The 17,285-nt window shown below is 40.5% G+C and overlaps 1 protein-coding gene across 1 annotated transcript in view; it reads left to right on the top strand.

The window, feature by feature from the left end:
* Positions 1–2,054: 2,054 nt before the first annotated feature.
* The window catches only part of LOC111232758 (runt-related transcription factor 1-like), a 48,755-nt gene continuing 33,524 nt past the window's right edge, over positions 2,055–17,285 (top strand). Inside the window, exon 1 of the mRNA XM_022760424.1 lies at positions 2,055–2,113. The gene's annotated coding sequence lies outside the window, so the exon portion shown is untranslated. The remainder of the gene's footprint in view (positions 2,114–17,285) is intronic.

The following is a 17,285-nucleotide window of genomic DNA, read 5'->3' as shown; positions in this document are numbered from 1 at the left end:
TAAAAGTTCAGTCTCAGCTAATGTTAGCTGTTAAACAACTAGCCTAGCCCGCTAACAGCTAACAGCTGGAGACAGCAGTCCTCGGTAAGTAAGGTGTAGTTCCACATGAACCAGTTCTCCACCTGAGCAGAACCAAAACCACCGTCACCAGCTGCAGTCCTGAAACAGGAAGTGGGATGAGCCAGGGCAGCAGATGAACTTTAAAATTAAAGGACTTACATATAGCAGCTATGTAAATAACAAAAATGAATGAAACAAAAAATGTGATTGGTTGTGACACAGTTTATAAAGTGGCGGAAAGATAAGAATCACAAATTCCAGTCAGGACTTTCACAATAAAACCAGAGCAGATAAAGGATGCAGATCTACCCCAAAAATTGTCACATAGTCTTTTGGCCAGATCACTCACCTCTGATTTTAAGTTTTCATGTGTAAAAATAACATTGATGACTGAGTATGTGCCAAAGACCAGACACAGTGTAGACTGTGGATTCAGCTCTGAAATGGATTGTGTGTCTCACTGAACCTGATGGAGCCAGAAAACAGGGGCCGGTTGTACAAAACACCTTAGGTTTTCTACTTAAGTATGACACAGGAATTTTCGGCAGTGAAAGAGATTTTAAAGCAGTAAAGTTCTACTGTTTCCATCGAAGCTGTTGATTTGTTGCCATTACACTCTTCTTCATTTATCACCATAAACTGAGTAATGTTAAGACAGAGTCAGAGGGACATCTAGTTTTTTCACTTAGTTTGGTCACTAAGGTCTTTTGTGCAATGGTATAACTGACTTTAAGTGATTCCTTAAGTATAAAACTAAGATAAAGCGAAAGCTTAAATACTTAACATTTTAAGGAGAACTTAATTAGAACATTTAAAGTTTTTTTTTGCAACTGTTTTTATTTTAGGGAAACCTTAACTCAGACTTTACGGAAGATTGTAACTTACATTTTTTGAATATTGAAATAACTTACTAAGTGAGGATCCATCTTCTCAGACTCCAAACTGTTTGCTGGTTTGGACCAATCAGCATCCTCTGAGGGAGGAGCTACAGGAAGTACTTCAGTGACTTTTATGCACAAATTTTCCTGATAAAGATGACAAGAATCAACATGGCAGATTGTTGTTGTTGTTTGACAGACAGATGGTTCTTCAAATCACCTGCAAGTATTTTATTTTATTTTTATTTGGAAAGCCCCGCCCTTTTCCAAACAGTTTCCATGAAGCCATCCCAGAGGGTTGTGGGTTCCGGGGGGTGGGGGTCATCAGGTTAACTGAACTTCTCAAGGGGCTGAAACTGAAATGGTCACAACTTATAAGTATTGATGATTTATTACTGATTGTAAATTGATTAGATCAGTGAAAAGCTGTGGGTCTTTAATCAGTTTTAAAGGATCTGGATCAGTGTGTGCTCAATGTTTTATAAAGTTGTTAACTCACAAGAGTTTGTCACACTCATCCTCTCTCTCACACACACACTGGAGGTCACTGGTCTCGAACCTGCAGTGAGCAGGTGAGGTGAGTCTCTCTCTCGTCCTCTCTTGCTCTAACCCCGGCTACAGACACAAACCACAAATGCACATATGGGCGCTTAGAAACACACACCACAACGCCCTCTCTCTCTGTTTGACTCGCTCTAACCACAGCTACTTCCTCACAGAGAACTGTTGGCTGAGAGGGCAGGTGGTTAGTACACACACACACACACACACAAACACACACACACACACATACATACACACATGTGCACACACACACACGCACGCACGCACGCACACACACACACACACACACTGACACACACACACACGTATACCCTAAAGCCACAATGGCAGATTAATAGAAACCAAACTAGTAGGCTGGTGATTAGATGATCTGGTGACGTTGGATGTCAACTGAAGAGAAGAGTCATCAGCAGGGGGATTTGGAGAACCACAAACCCCGGACCAGAGAGAGGGAGGCAGTCACACAGTGCCGAGAGATAAAGGAAGATGAGTAGAGAACAGGCGGAAGAGGAGCTGTGAGTGAGTGAAGAAACCACCAGAGAAAGCGAAAGGAGGAGAGCAACCGGGACTCCGTGGATTTTTCTGTCCAGGACCGGGACTCCTCGGCTAGGGTAAGAGCACCACACCAACTCCTTCACCTCATACTCCTCATGATGCGTTCACTCCTTCCTGCCTCCTGTCAGTCTCACAGATGATGAGCAGGACCAACTGTAGACCATCATCTACCTCTCTTAGCTTCTGAAAAGTTCTCTGTCTTTGTTTGAAGAAAAAATTATCTCCTGTTATTCATATTCTCAAACAAAACTTCAGAATTTCTAACCACTGGGTGGGTGTTTCCCACGGCAACAGCTGACTGACGTCTGAGGAAGTGTTGCTAGGAAGTGCATTGTCTTCTTCTGTGGTGCAGCACATCACAGATAGTTTATGACGTCTGTTACTTTGCAGCATTTAAGTTTTAGAAGAAGCCACTGGGATGCTGAGTTTGTAACTGGAAAATGGAAGCTAGCAAGCTAGGCTAATAAGCGCCTAGTCAGAAAGCAGAGGCTAGTTAGCCTAGCTTGCTAACAGTGCTGATTAAAAGGAGATGTTATTTTCATTCACGTTGTATAGAGGAAGGAGTCAGTGTTTAATGACCACACTGTCATGATTCAAGTGCTTAACTCACAGATGACTAACGCTGCTAACGATGCTAATGATGGTTTACCACTGGCTAGGCCTACTGAAAATGAAGTGATATAACAAACTCTGTTTAAAGTTCCCACACAGATGTTCATTAGCTGAGCAAACCGTACTAACAATGCTAACAGAAAAATATGTACAAATTAAATTTTTTCCAACATAGTGTACATATGTAGATACTAGAGATGGAATGGTACCTTAAATTAAGATTTTCCTTTGTCTAAGTTTAGGTTTCCTTAAAAATAAGAACAGTTGTGCAAAACACCTTAAGTTTTATTTATTAGGATAAACCCCTTGAGATGTACCATCTTGTTTTCGAGGGGGTCCCAGCATATAACGCAGTCACTATATAACAAAAGAGGAGTCTTAGTCTTATACTTAAGGAATCACTTAAAAGCCCTTAGCAACCAAAGTAAGGAAAAAAAAACTAAACGTACTTCTGGCTCTGTCTTAACAGAGTTTAATGTGATAAATGCAGAAAATGAACATGGCAGCAAATCAACGGTCTCCATGGAAACAAGAGAATTTTATTGCTGTAAAATCTCTTTCACTTCTACAAATGCTTCAACTTTTTCCTTAACTTGGGAAACCTTTTAAAAGATTCTCTGTGCAACACCCTGAAATAAATCCCTCAGCTAAGGAGAAATTAAGATGAAAATAAGTAGAAAACTTTTGACCACAAAGTGAAGTTTTGACCACAGCAGAGCAGTGAGGTCACAGTTTCAAACATATTCAGTCACAACTGATGTGGAGTTAAACTGCATCCAACAGAAAAACACTGTGACTCAGTCTAGGGCCATGAATCTATCCAGGATCCAGACCTGAACCACAGCCTCCATCTCAGACCTGATCACAGGTCTGCTGTTAGAGAAACGGCCGACCAATCAGAAACAGACAAGCCAGGAATTATGAGCATAACTAGAAAATCTAAGACATTAGATTGCATTAAACGCTAACTCTACACACTGCAGACAAGTATTCAACCTTCACTTTCCAGGTGGAAGTCAAAGCGTTCAAACTTTATTGACAAAACTCAGAGTTGACAGTCAGCATTCATTTGTTATATTATTATTTATAATGTTATTTATTAAATGTACCTGAGGTCAGTGATCTCACATCTTCAACAATCACTGACACATCACCTTTACCTGTTTGTTACTGTCCTATCTGATATTTGTGAGTTTGAGGGAGGAGTAAACTCTATATGACACACACACACACACACACACACACACACACACACACACACACACAGTCCCACACAGACAGATGTGGTTTGTGGTTTAGAGATTGGTCACGAATGTTGGAGGATCTCTTCTTGACCTTACATTCTGTGTGTTTGTGTGTATGTGTGTGTGTGTGTGTGTGTGTGTGTGTGTGTGGGTGTGGGTGTGCAGATTAAAAGAAAGGCTGGAGATCTTTCATGGCATCCAACAGCATCTTTGAGTCTCTGTCGTCCTATCACACTGCTTTTTTACGAGGTGAGTGTGTTTCTCTGTTTGTGTGTGTGTGTGTGTGTGTGTGTGTGTGTGTGTGCGCGCGTGTGCATGTGTGTTCACGTGCTGGTTTGATGCTTCTGTCGGTTGATGAAGATCTTATTTAAGTGTGTTCATTGATCAGTTCATTCATTCACATTCATCAAACAGCTCTAAACTCTACAGCTCTATGTTTCTCCCATTACCTTGTGGGACTTTTTCTTTAGCCTCTGTCAGTTTTAACCATCAAGATGTTGGATTACATCTGGAAGAATTTCAGATTTTTGACCTGAACATAGAACAAACCAGAGATTATTTCACTTTGAAATGAGAAAAGAACCTTTAATTATTATTATTATTATTATTATTATTATTATTATTATTATTATTATTATTAATAATAATATTAGACTATTTATTATTTATAATCCCACCATGGTTCTAATGAAAGCACTTGAAGCTGCTGACATCACACCTCACACCTGTGTCCAGGTTCCTCAGGCCTAAAGATCATATGAATATCTTTTTGGGTAGAATCCTAATCCGCGATCTTCATCCTGTTTCCGCTCTAGTTTTATTTTTTTAAAGTCCTGACTGGAAGTTGTGGTTCAGATCTTTCTTCTCTTTCTCCTCTTTTTACAAACTGTGTCACAACCAAGCTTGATGATGATGTGAAACAAAGAACATTTAATCTTATACAGCCCGGTTAGAGCTTGGGCCCGTTAGAAGGTAATGAACGTGTTCTGGAGTAAATGTTCAAACTTTTGTCAATATAGGCGCTAACCATAAGCACATGAATATGATTTATTAATATCTACCAGCATCGTGTACCACCAAAACCAGTGAAGCGGTTGTGACTCCCCACCTTTGAGGAGGTCTATAAGAGTCTGTTCCATACAGATACAGTCTGTACCAGCAGTCTCTGTCTGATCCAGGGCTCTGGTCTTGTGGACCAGCAGGCTCCAGGTCTCAGGGCTGATGTGAGAGACTACAGGGAGGATGAAAACAGACATTCCTTCCTGCTTCATCAGCCAGCAGCTGTGAGGATGACTGTACACGTCTGCTTCACTTTCCCACCACTGTCTCTGTCTCTGTTAGTGAAAACTTAAAGTCAGAATCAACAGCTTTTCATGGTTAATTGTCCCCCACTGCTGAGACAATCACCTGAACTATACCTGAACAGGTGTGTCAGACAGGTGGAGGCAGATGAATGTGAGCTTCAGTCCGTGTCACTTCGAGGACAAAGAGGAGGATTTGCATTGGATTTGAATACAGTCGTGTTGTGTTTGTGTCAAAGCTTCAGGTTGTGTTCATTGAGCTCATTGGTAACTCGTCTGTTTGTATCGATTGAAAGCTGCAGTTGAAGCTAACTCCTCATGAATGCTAATGTTGCTTTGTTTCTAATGGATGTAGTATCTGTTGCTAACAGCCTCTTTTAGCTTGTTATTTTGGTCCAGTTTTATCCCATAAAGGATCATTTAGCAGCTGAAGGTAACTCCACATGGATGATAATACTGATATGTGTCTCATGGATGTTGCATCTGTTTGCTAACAGCTTCTGTTAGCCTCTTTTAGCTCATTATTTTGGTCCATTCTCGTCCCATAGAGGATCATTTAGCAGCTAAAGCTAACTCCACATGGATGATAATACTGCTGTGTGTCTCATGGATTTAGCATCTGTTTGCTAACAGCCTCTGTTAGTCTCTTTTAGCTCGTTATTTTGGTCCAGTCTCATCAGCTTCTCTCAACATAGAGGAGCATTTAGCAGTTAAAGCTAACTCAACATGAATGCTGTGTTTTCAGCATCAGACTGTAAAAAAAGATGGACATAGCCTTGGTGACATCGCTGAAAGGTTTCTGCAGAGCAGTCATCATCTTGGCAGTGTCTGACAAAGAGGCCCCACCCTCTTTTATACATAACTTTAAGCCTTAATAAAATACAGTACAATTGTCATGAAAGAGTAAGTTAGCTTCTTGGTCTTGGAAATTAGACTGAAACTGTTTTTGTACCAGGCAGTAAACATGTTTATTTCTGCTGTAAAGTTGGATATTTTAACATGGGAGTCTTTGGGGATTGACTCACTGTTGGAGCCAGACTCTAATGGTCATTAATCAAACTGCAGGGTTTGGAGGTTGATGTTTTTTTTCAGGGGCCAGTTGCACAAAGCACCTTAAGTTAGGAGTTTCGTTAAAGTCCAACTTAAAATTTTCTTAAAATAAAAATTGTTGCACAAAACACCCAAGTCTTTTCGTTAAGGTTTCTTGAAATGGTCACATAAGTATTTAAGGTTTTCTCCTTGCCATAGTCTTATACTTAAGGATTCACTTACAGTCAGTTAAGCCATTGCAAAGAAGACCTTAGCAACCAAACTACAGAAAAAACCCAGTGGAGACCCTCAACGACAAGGAATTGATTTTGCACAATAGATTTGATCAGTAGACAATTTCCTTCTTCTGGCCAACTTTGTGAGACAGTACAGGTGAGATGTTAACTGCTATCACAAGCACTAATGCTAGCTATCAAACAGTCACCATGGAAACTGTAGAATTTTACTGCTATAAAATCTCTTTCATTGCTGCAAATGCCTTTCATGTTTTTCCTAAAAAAAACCTTTTAAGAGATTCTGTGCGACAACCTTAAGTAACTCCTTCAGCTAAGGAAAAATTAAACCTTAAGCGTCATACTTAAGTAGAAAACTTAAGGTGTTTTGTGCAACTGGCCCTTGCTTCTTCAGGTGAAACGAGGCAGGAAGAACTTTTTTAAAATGGATCAAATGCAGATTTAATACAACATTTATGTTGTTTATGTTGGTTTCAATACCAACCAGCAGCAACCAGCCAGGACACAATTTAAATCTTCAACAGAGAAAAATAAATACTCAGCTGCTGGAGTGTGGGTTGCTGTAGGCATTGCAGGTAGACGTGCAGAGAGCAAGGTGAAGATTGGTGTGGGAACATTTCGAGCTAAAAAATAATGCTCCTTTTTAAAAATTGCAATGCCGTGTAAACAACTAAACTTTAACTGCCTTGTTTAAGAGGGTTGTTGTTGGACTATAATTTCTTCTTGGAATAAAGATTTAATTGATTTATTTTCTTTAGTATTTTCTGCCATAGGCATTTTTTAATATAAAAAATAAATAATGGATCGATAATTGATCGATAAATTTTCCCAATGATCGAAGCAATCCCTACTATCTATCTATCTATCTATCTATCTATCTATCTATCTATCTATCTATCTATCTATCTATCTATCTATCTATCTATCCATTTATCAGGCATACAGTTACCACATATACCAACAACTTATATACTGTTTATATTAATGCACTGTTACACAGGAAAATAAAAGTCTCCATATGTCTAAATTCAATAATAATATCACACTAAACAAACAGTCTTAGCTTTTGAATTCACATCATTACAACAGAAATGGGTTCAGTATAAAAAAAGTGTGTTTCCTGTATGTCAGCGTTCGTTTCTGCTGCAGGAATTCTCAAGAACATATTGTGACGTGCTGCATGTATGTATGTGTATGTGTGTGTGTGTGTGTGTGTGTGTGTGTGTGTGTCTGTGGTGTCTAAATCCCAGTGTGTGTGTGTTTTGTTTGTATGTGTGTGTGTGTGTGTTTTCCTGTTAATTCATGACTGCGCTTCTCATCTCTGACGTCACCGTTCACATTTGCACAGACTCACAGCATCTGCAGCTCTCACCCTCTAACACTGTGACTCTGCTGGGAAAAACAACACACCGGCCAATGCTGCTTGTCCTCTGTGTTCAGCTTTGCCGTGTCCACATGGTTTTTATCTGCAGTTCTGCATTGAGCTGTAGATGTTCAAACCTTGATGCTTTCACTCCTGAACCTCATCATTCATGTAAGCTGTGATGATGACCATGCTAGTGGCGTCTAAGGATCGTGGCCCTGCTAATTCAGGTGACCTCTGACCTTTCAAATAGTGCCATCATCAGGTCAGAATCTTAATTAGTTTAAAACCCAAACACCTGCTAATGATTTCCTATCAGCCTCAGCTGCGCTTTATGTTTGGAGCAAATGTTAGCATGCTAACACATTAAACTTAGAACACATTTAACATTAGCATGTTAGCATCGTTATTAGAAGCATCAAGAAGACGTGATGGAGCCAGAATGTTAGCATCTGTGCTGCGTAACTGTCACTGTGTGTGTGTGTGTGTCTGTGTGTGTGCCTATCTTGCTCTGCAGGACTGTAACTGTGTATGTCTCACATCAGATCAGTGCTGTGTAAAGCTGATCAGATCATATGTAGTCAGAATCAGTGTGACTCTCATCTCTGATTGGTTCTCATCTCCTGCTTTCCTATTGGTTGTTGGTGGTGGTTATGTCATTGGTTAACTCTCGTCCAGTCCTCACCGCTGCACCTACAAATCTGCTCAGTGTGCACATGTACATGTGTGTGTGTGTGTGTGTTTCCTGTTAATTCATGACTGCGTTCTCATCTCTGACGTCACCGTTCACATTTGCACAGACTCACAGCATCTGCAGCTCTCACCTCTAACACTGTGACTCTGCTGGGAAACAACACACCGGCCAATGCTGCTTGTCCTCTGTGTTCTTCAGCTTTTGCCCGTGTCACATGGTTTTTATCTGCAGTTGCTATTGAGCTGTAGATGTTCAAACCTTGATGCTTTCACTCCTGAACCTCATCATCATGTAAGCTGGTGATGATGACCATGCTAGTGGGTCTAAGGATGGTGGGCCCTGCTAATTCAGGTGACCTCTGACCTTTCAAATAGTGCCATCATCAGGTCAGAATCTTAATTAGTTTAAAACCCAACACCTGCTAATGATTTCCTATCAGCCTCAGCTGCGCTTTATGTTTGGAGCAAATGTTAGCATGCTAACACATTAAACTTAGAACACATTTAACATTAGCATGTTAGCATCGTTATTAGAAGCATCAAGAAGACGTGATGGAGCCAGAATGTTAGCATCTGTGCTGCGTAACTGTCACTGTGTGTGTGTGTGTGTCTGTGTGTGTGCCTATCTTGCTCTGCAGGACTGTAACTGTGTATGTCTCACATCAGATCAGTGCTGTGTAAAGCTGATCAGATCATATGTAGTCAGAATCAGTGTGACTCTCATCTCTGATTGGTTCTCATCTCCTGCTTTCCTATTGGTTGTTGGTGGTGGTTATGTCATTGGTTAACTCTCGTCCAGTCCTCACCGCTGCACCTACAAATCTGCTCAGTGTGCACATGTACGTGTGTGTGTGTGTGTGTGTGTGTGTGTGTGTGTGTGTGTGTATGTGCTCTGCTCTGACTGATCTGAGCTTAGTTTATAGAACAGGCTGAAATAAACTGATCTGAGCTCAGTTTATACAACAGACTGAAATGTATGTGTCAAGATCACCACTAATTAAATCAGTGGTGCGTTCAATGACCGCACCCCAAACTAAAATCCACATATTATCTCATGGCAGACATGACACAGCGTCACATATTGATGGCACAGTCGTCACAGTTACAGTCGTCTCCTGTTGTCATGAAGACATTATGCACAAACCCTCAGCTGGAGACGTTCTGGATGTAAGAGAGAAAAAGAAAATCATATTATTGATCATTATTTGATTGTTATCAGTGTCTGGGAAAACCTTTATTTTTCTCCACCTCTTTCCTCCTGCCTCCCTCCATCCCTCCGTTCCCAGTCTATATATCTCTGATGTTGTTTTTGCGTGTCTGTATTGTTCCTTCCTTCTCTTCATATATCAAACTGCTCTGAGTTTACACCACCATCACGTCTGAGCCCATCACGCTCCATCAGCCTCTCTCCACTTGTCCACATTGTTCGCCTGTGTTGGCCTGTCCGCAGCTGATTCTGGTTATCTGGAGGCTACACCTGCTGCGACTGTGTGTGTGTGTGAGTGTGAGTGTGAGTGTGTGTTATCAGGAGTACGCCAAGTTGAGCAGAGGAAACTCTGCAGGTCTGCTTCAGGCTGATTTTAAAGAGGTGATGCTGACTCTGAAAGAGCACTTGAATATTCTCACATCCATCACTGGGTCACCACACCAGTCTCCATCCAGACCAGCAGTGCTCTCACATACTGGTCTTGCTGGAACCCTGATCTGGTCTGGTCTCTGGGCTCAGACTCTAGGATCCAGTATAACAAATATCATATATTTCCATCGCTGATTTTCTTTTTAATTGATTCATTTAATTAATTTAAAGTTACCAAGGTGACATCAGCCCTTCTTCTTAAAACAGGAAATGTCAAATTAAAATGATTAAAATTATCAGTAGATTCATTCATTTTTATTTTCTGGATAAATTCTGAGTAAAATGAGTATGGGACAAATAAACAGTATATACACATATATACATATGCATCACATGCATCAGTGGTCAGTTTATTAGGAACACCTGCTGCAGTCCTGTGATAAAACTTCCATTTATGAAGTTTATAATGATCAGTGTTCGTTTCAGATGTGTGGACTCACCTCATAATCGTAATTTAACACAGTTCAACAGCAGCACAAACTACATTACAACATTATAACATCATGAGTGAGGATTTATTACAGGCGTGCAGCAGGTGTTCCTAATAAACTGATACCTTAGTGTAAACATATGCTCTAAAAAGATAAATGAGTAAATTTGTCATTTGTAGAAACTAATAGAAGAGAAATAGAAAATAAATACAATAGATAAATAATAAATAAGAAAATAAATCAAATATATTCAAATGAAAAATAATGAAAATAATAATTAAAAAAAAAAAAAAGATCAATGAATGAATTGATCAGTTCTGATAGTACAGAGGAGGATTAAGGCCACATATGAAATTTTTAGTTTTCTGAATTTAAAGTCAGAATTCTGAGATTAAAGTCAAAAGTTAGATTTTGCGTCAGTAAGGTGTTTGTGAGATTTTAGACAGGTCGGAGGTCAGTCAAACGTTGATTCTGAGATGTGAAGTGTTTTTTTCCGTGAGTTCTGAGTTGTGATGAAGATGATGAAGATGAAATGTGTGTAACTAATTAGAAAGAAAGAGAAATTATGAAGGCTGCTCTGACCACAAACTGCAGTTTACCCAACTGCTTAACTAACAGAGGCTGTTTTGCTATTTCAACACATTCGTGTGTGTGTGTGTGTGTGTGTGTGTGTGTGTGTGTGTGTGTGTGTGTGTGTGTGTGTGCGTGTGTGTGCATGTTTGTGTTCTGTAACAGACAGAGAAGATAGTGAGGGAAGAAGGAAGCGAGGAGGATGCGTGTGACAGAGCGACCGTTAGAAAGACAAGGGCTCACATTCAACACACACACACAAAGCAAAAGTGTTTCTCACACACACACACACACACACACACACACACACACACTGCATGTGTGTGTGTGAAATAACACTTTTGTTTGTACACCATTATGTGACATAAAAGAAGTTCAATGCAAATACATGAGATTTGACTGAGAGAGGATTAGTGTGTGTGTGTGTGTTTTTGTGGTATCCAGTTTTGCATTTACTGTGTGTTGGTAAGCCATGCTGGTAAACCACACACACACACACACACACACACACACACACACTAACAAACACACACAGAGTCCAGTCAGCCTCTTTTGTGGTTATATATTGTAAAACTGCTTGGCTTGTGGCTTTGGTGTGTGTGTGTATGTGTGTGTGTGTGTGTGTGTGTGTGTGTGTGTGTGTGTGTGTGTGTGTGTGTGTGTGTGTGTGTCAGGAGAGGAACAGAAATCGTTATTTTAGTTGTCTGGTAACAGGAAGGAAGGAGAAGGAGCAAACATGAGAGGAGAAAAGGACAGAGGGGGCAAGGATAGAGGAGAGGAAGGAGAGGAGGAAGGGTAGATGTGTTTAAAGTAAATACTGTCAAGTACAACTACGAAGTACTTCATGATACTCCATAGTTATAGTTATTACATTTCCCTGACAGCTTTGGTTACATCCAGCCATCATCCATCCATTCATCCATTTATCTATTCATCCATCCATCCATCCATCCATCCGAGTAACAGACTGACTAAGTGACTGAGTGATAGAGTTATTCCATTGGTCATTGCTCTTTCAAAATGAATTGGTAAACACCAGTTCAACCAGTCCTGAAGCGGAGCACCTGAGTCCTGTATCAGAGTCCAGTCACAGCTTTGAAGAACAGACGTGAATTTTCCAGTGTGCTGCTGCTGCTGATGTTGGGAAGTCAGTGAGGCAGATGGAAAAAAAGGGATGGAAGACTTATGAGAAATTAGCTGTGTTGTTTTACCAGAAACTCCTCCTTCTTCCTTTCAGTTCACTGTTTCTCAACAGGTCAGAGCCTCCTGTCATCAGCTGAGTACAGGGAGGAAACACAGCTCCTTCCAGCAGCTACTTGTTGTTCCTATGGGAAACATCAAGTTCAGAAAGTGAATTCAGTTTCAGTTTAGATTTGAATACAAACAGTCTAAATATTAAACATCTTTTAAAATCTCTGAAGACTGGGATCTTAATGGTTTAGCATGAGTACTTCAATACCCGTAATCCTTGGCCAGCATAACGCTCCTACCCATACGCAAATGTAATATATGTACATATACTGAATTTCCATATATGAAATATACATTTTTATTAGTAAAACTTCTATAATAAACCTATTAGAAATTGGAACAATTTCATATATTGACATATATATCTAGCCTATACAAATATATAGACATATGTTACATAAATATCCATCCCAAAGTCTGTCAATATATGTTGATATTATTAACAGTAGGGTCTGAGACCACTTTCCTAGAATGTGAAGTTAGACATGTTTAAAATGAATGAGAAATTAATAAGAAAAGCATATATAAACATATAGATTTTTTTACATTTATGTTGTTTTAATAAACTTCCATAAATAAAAGATAAAGATAAATAAAAGAGGCCCATCAAAGAACTCCTCCACATGCAGCCTATTGGCAAATGCCACAATCTGTAAATTTTCCCTAAACACCGCACATGCCAGGAGGTTTATAGTTGTCATTGCAAAATGTACCAATGTGAGGGGCCATTAGGGGCCCTCTTTTCCTCCTGGAGGGGCCCCAAGCATTTGCCTGGCTGTGGAGAAGAAGACAATCAGAGGGTAGAGCTGACAGACAATGTTACCCCGTCACAGCTCTGTTACCATGTTTGATAAAAACTCGTCTTTCTAACCTGTCTGTGGGGAGAGTCTTAACCAATCCAGGTGTGGTCCCAGTTTAAAAACTCCCCCACCTGTGTGGCCCATGCTGGGAGCCTCAACAGTGTCAGTAATGAGGACACAGAAGGTATTCATCGAAATGATCTTGTCTGGAGGTGGTGACAGTGTCACTACAGGAAGTTCCCGGTGTTTCTAGAACAGAGAGGATTCATGCTCTGGGGAACAGCAGCCTGAACACTATCAGTAATAGAGACGCAGAAGGTCAAAGGTTATTAAATTAAAATGTGTTCATCTAAATGATCTAGTCTGGTGTTTTATTGTGACGGTGTCACTACAGGAAGCTTGTGTGGTTTCTAAAACAGAGAGGATTCATCCTCTGTGGAACAGGAATGTGTTCAGTAAATTTCACAGCAGTCTGCTCTAAAGTGGAAATGTAGCACACGAGGAAAGGTCAGAGGTCACCAACATTATTAGGCTTCATCCTCTGGGGACCATGAATATGATCATTATACCTCATGATCATGTGACCAGCAGCTGCTATTTTATACATGTCTCTTATTGTGGAAGGAAGTTTCCCTTCCTGCTAACAGCTGCAGGAAAAAAAATCACTGGAAAGTGGAAAGTTGTACTAGTAGTCGTGTGTGTGTGTGTGTGTGTGTGTGTGTGTGTGTGTGTGTGTGTGTGTGTGTGTGTGTGTGTGTGTGTGTGTGTGTGTGTGTGTGTGTGGTGTGCTGTGTGTGTGTGTGTGTGTGTGTGTGTGTGTGTGTGACCTCCTGCTGTCAAACTATTAAAGACTCAGGTTTTTATGCCAGAGTCATGACTGAGGAGCTGTCTGCTACGATCATTATGATTCAGCCACACACACACACACACACAGACACACACACACACACAATCACACCGATACACTGATAATACAGAGCCCCATAAGGACTTAATACAGATATTTATACTTTCTACTGGTCTTGTTGTGATGTTTCCATTAGTTTAACAGTGTGTGTGTGTGTGTGTGTGTGTGTGTGTGTGTGTGTGTGCGCATGTGCATGCGTGTGCATGTACGTGTGTATGTGTTGGGTCATTTGTCCAGCTGTGATCTCTGGCTCTCGTCTTGAAGCCTGGGAATAGCTCAGAATTCCTTCTATGGATTCATCTTCTGTCTGTCTGTCTTTTTCTTCTACACACACACACACACACACACACACACACACACACACACACACACACACACACACACACACAGTGGCTCCCATGTGGAGATCTGGCCACACATCACACAGCTCAGCTCAGCTGTTTGATCTCTGCACCTCCCACTGTAAAAGATGTCGACGCTCAGCTGCTGCTTTTATCTAAGGTTCCCACATCGTCCTCTGTTTGTTCTGTTTATCAGAGACAACTCAGAGCTTAATCACATGTGTCACATCATCATCATCATATTACATAATATACAGGATCATTCACAATGAGCGAGAATACACAGCACACCAGCCTCAGAGACCTGGGGTAGAAAACCAGTTCTTAGCAGGGACAGTGAAGTTCTCAGGTGTGTCTTTCTATACTATGTAGTTCAGGTGGACACAGAGAAGCCACCGCGGAGTATCTGAGGTCTTCTGCTTTCTGTGATTTCAGTAGATTTCAGTGTTTACTTTTTAAAAGATTTACATCGTGGATTATTGAGTGTCGATTGATGAGTAAAAATATCAGTATTATTCATTCAACACAATAAAGTGTATTATCTGATTTTCAAACCATTTTTCTTCAGACTTTAATAGAATCAGATCAAATCAAACTTTATTTATAGATACGCATTCTACAATCATGCATTACAAGGTGCTTAACAGTGAAAACAGAAACATGAACAAAAACGCTGTTGAAGCGGTAAAGTCACTGAAACATAAGGAAGAAGATTAGGACCACACGTGAATTTTGATTTTTTTTTAGAATTCTGACTTTAATTGTAGAATTCTCAGATTAAAGTCAGAATTTCAACAAAAAACTCGGAATTTTGAGAAAAACGTCTTTCTTAAAAAACAAAACAATTGTGGCCCTAATCCACTTCTGTAGAAATAGCTAAAGCTAAAGTGAAAAGATAAGTCTTTAGATTTCCGTAAAAATACAACACTGTTCAAATGGTGCATCCAATCCAACACAGAGTACTACTGATTTGAGACACAGCACTTTTCCCTCTTTCTACTACTTCCTGTGACATCATCTTTTTCTTACGCCTTAATTACTGCAGGAAGGAAAAATTAAAATGAAACTATGGGTCACAGTTGTCCAAATCATGTTTTCTAGTGCATTCTGGGAGTAAAAAGTGAACCTCATTTTTTACAGTGTCTCCCTCTCCCTTTCCTCATCCATCAGCTGCAGCAGGAAGAGGGAGCTCCAATAAAGATCCCTTCATTTCCTCTCCTCTTTTTCATCCCTCCTCCTCCATCTCCTCCCTCTCTCCGCTGCCTCGCTCACTTCCTCCCAACTGCCTGTTTAATTGCTTCAGTGTTTAATATCAGGGTCCTTTCATTTCTCTGGATAGTGTGTGTTTAAGACTGAGCCCACACAGTTTCAAACACTGATGCTTCTCTAGAGAAATTTATGGATTTCATTACTGAGCTTTGGTTGTTCTTTATCTAAACTTTGTTTCTGAAGCTTTTTCTATTCTTAGTCCTGAATTTGAGATTCATTATCATCCAGTCTTTCTGCCCATTAAACATCTGTCCTCACCACTGATCTTTAATGTGGCTTTCCAGGTGTCTAGGGAAGCCGTTGACCATCTTACTGTTCACTAGGAAAGACAAGACCATAAGATGGAGAGAACTCTGACTGGTATGGACATGGAGAGCCTCAGATTTCAGCCCCTCAGAATATAATGTTTTTGCTGCTGTAATCCAAAAATATCAACCTAGTAGAGGGGCAGTCAGAGAGCGCAGACTAATACCAAAAAACATACACCAGACTCCATGGGAAAAAAATTAAATTTATCATAAATGATCCGGATCTGCCCTAAAATTTAATTTTTTCGTTACTCGTCCATGTTCCATAACTCCACCAACTTCGGTACAAATCAGTTTATCCTAGTTCATCCTAGTTCATCCTAGTCTCAAGTGTGTGAAATCAGATGTTAAGACCATAGACTTATTGTTTATCTTTGGCATTAGTATTGTTTCTGCTATAAGTTAATTCAGTGTGTGGGTGTGAGTGTGTGTGTGGTAGTTTGAGGGGAACCACCAGCTTGGCCACAGTAAAGCTAAACATTACCACAGTGTTCACCAAATCCAGCAACTTCGGTCAATGGCAAGCCTTCTGTGTGTGTGTAGTGAGGGTAAGTGAGTGGTTATGTTTAGGTTTGCAGTTGGGTTAGTGTTCAAGAGAAACCATCAACATCTCATTCTTATCTGATATCTTTTTGTTACTTTTGGCGATATTAGTTCATATATTGAAACATCGTCCTTTGCAGATATAATCACAAACATACAAAAAAAAGTATGACATGCATGTCGGCATTGCTGGATTTTAAAGGATGATGTCGCCCGAGTGTTTTTCTAGTCGCCCTCGTTGTTTCGCTACACTTCCCCACTGACTTTAACCTCCTGCGAAGTTTCGAAAAGCCGCCGACAGGAAACAGCCATCTGACGATCGATGGAGCCTCCGATCATCCGGAGCTTTTTCAGCGTTCTGCTTACCGCACTGGTTCCCCTCAGCCTTAATGGGCGAGATGGCGGGTGTGTGTCTGTGGAGTCTGGTGGGACTGGTGCCCCGTGTGAGGCGAAGCGAGGTCCCTTCAGTCCTGTGGTTAACGAAGAAGTCATGCAAAAAGTCATCTCGCCCTTTTCTAAGTCCTCCTCACCCACTTTCCTCCCTCCATCCCCATTTGTCCCCACATTGTGGTTAACAAGTGACTGCAAAGACTTGTTCTGATGTGTGTGTATGTGTGGCCCATACCCATTAGCACTCTTCTATTCTGTATTGTAAATTCCACCCAGCGTTTAGGCC

Source organism: Seriola dumerili, unplaced genomic scaffold (genome assembly GCF_002260705.1).
Source record: "Seriola dumerili isolate Sdu_G_001 unplaced genomic scaffold, Sdu_1.0 BDQW01000018.1, whole genome shotgun sequence".
Classification (NCBI taxonomy): Eukaryota; Metazoa; Chordata; class Actinopteri; order Carangiformes; family Carangidae; genus Seriola; species Seriola dumerili.
This window is presented reverse-complemented; position numbering and strand designations above follow the sequence as displayed.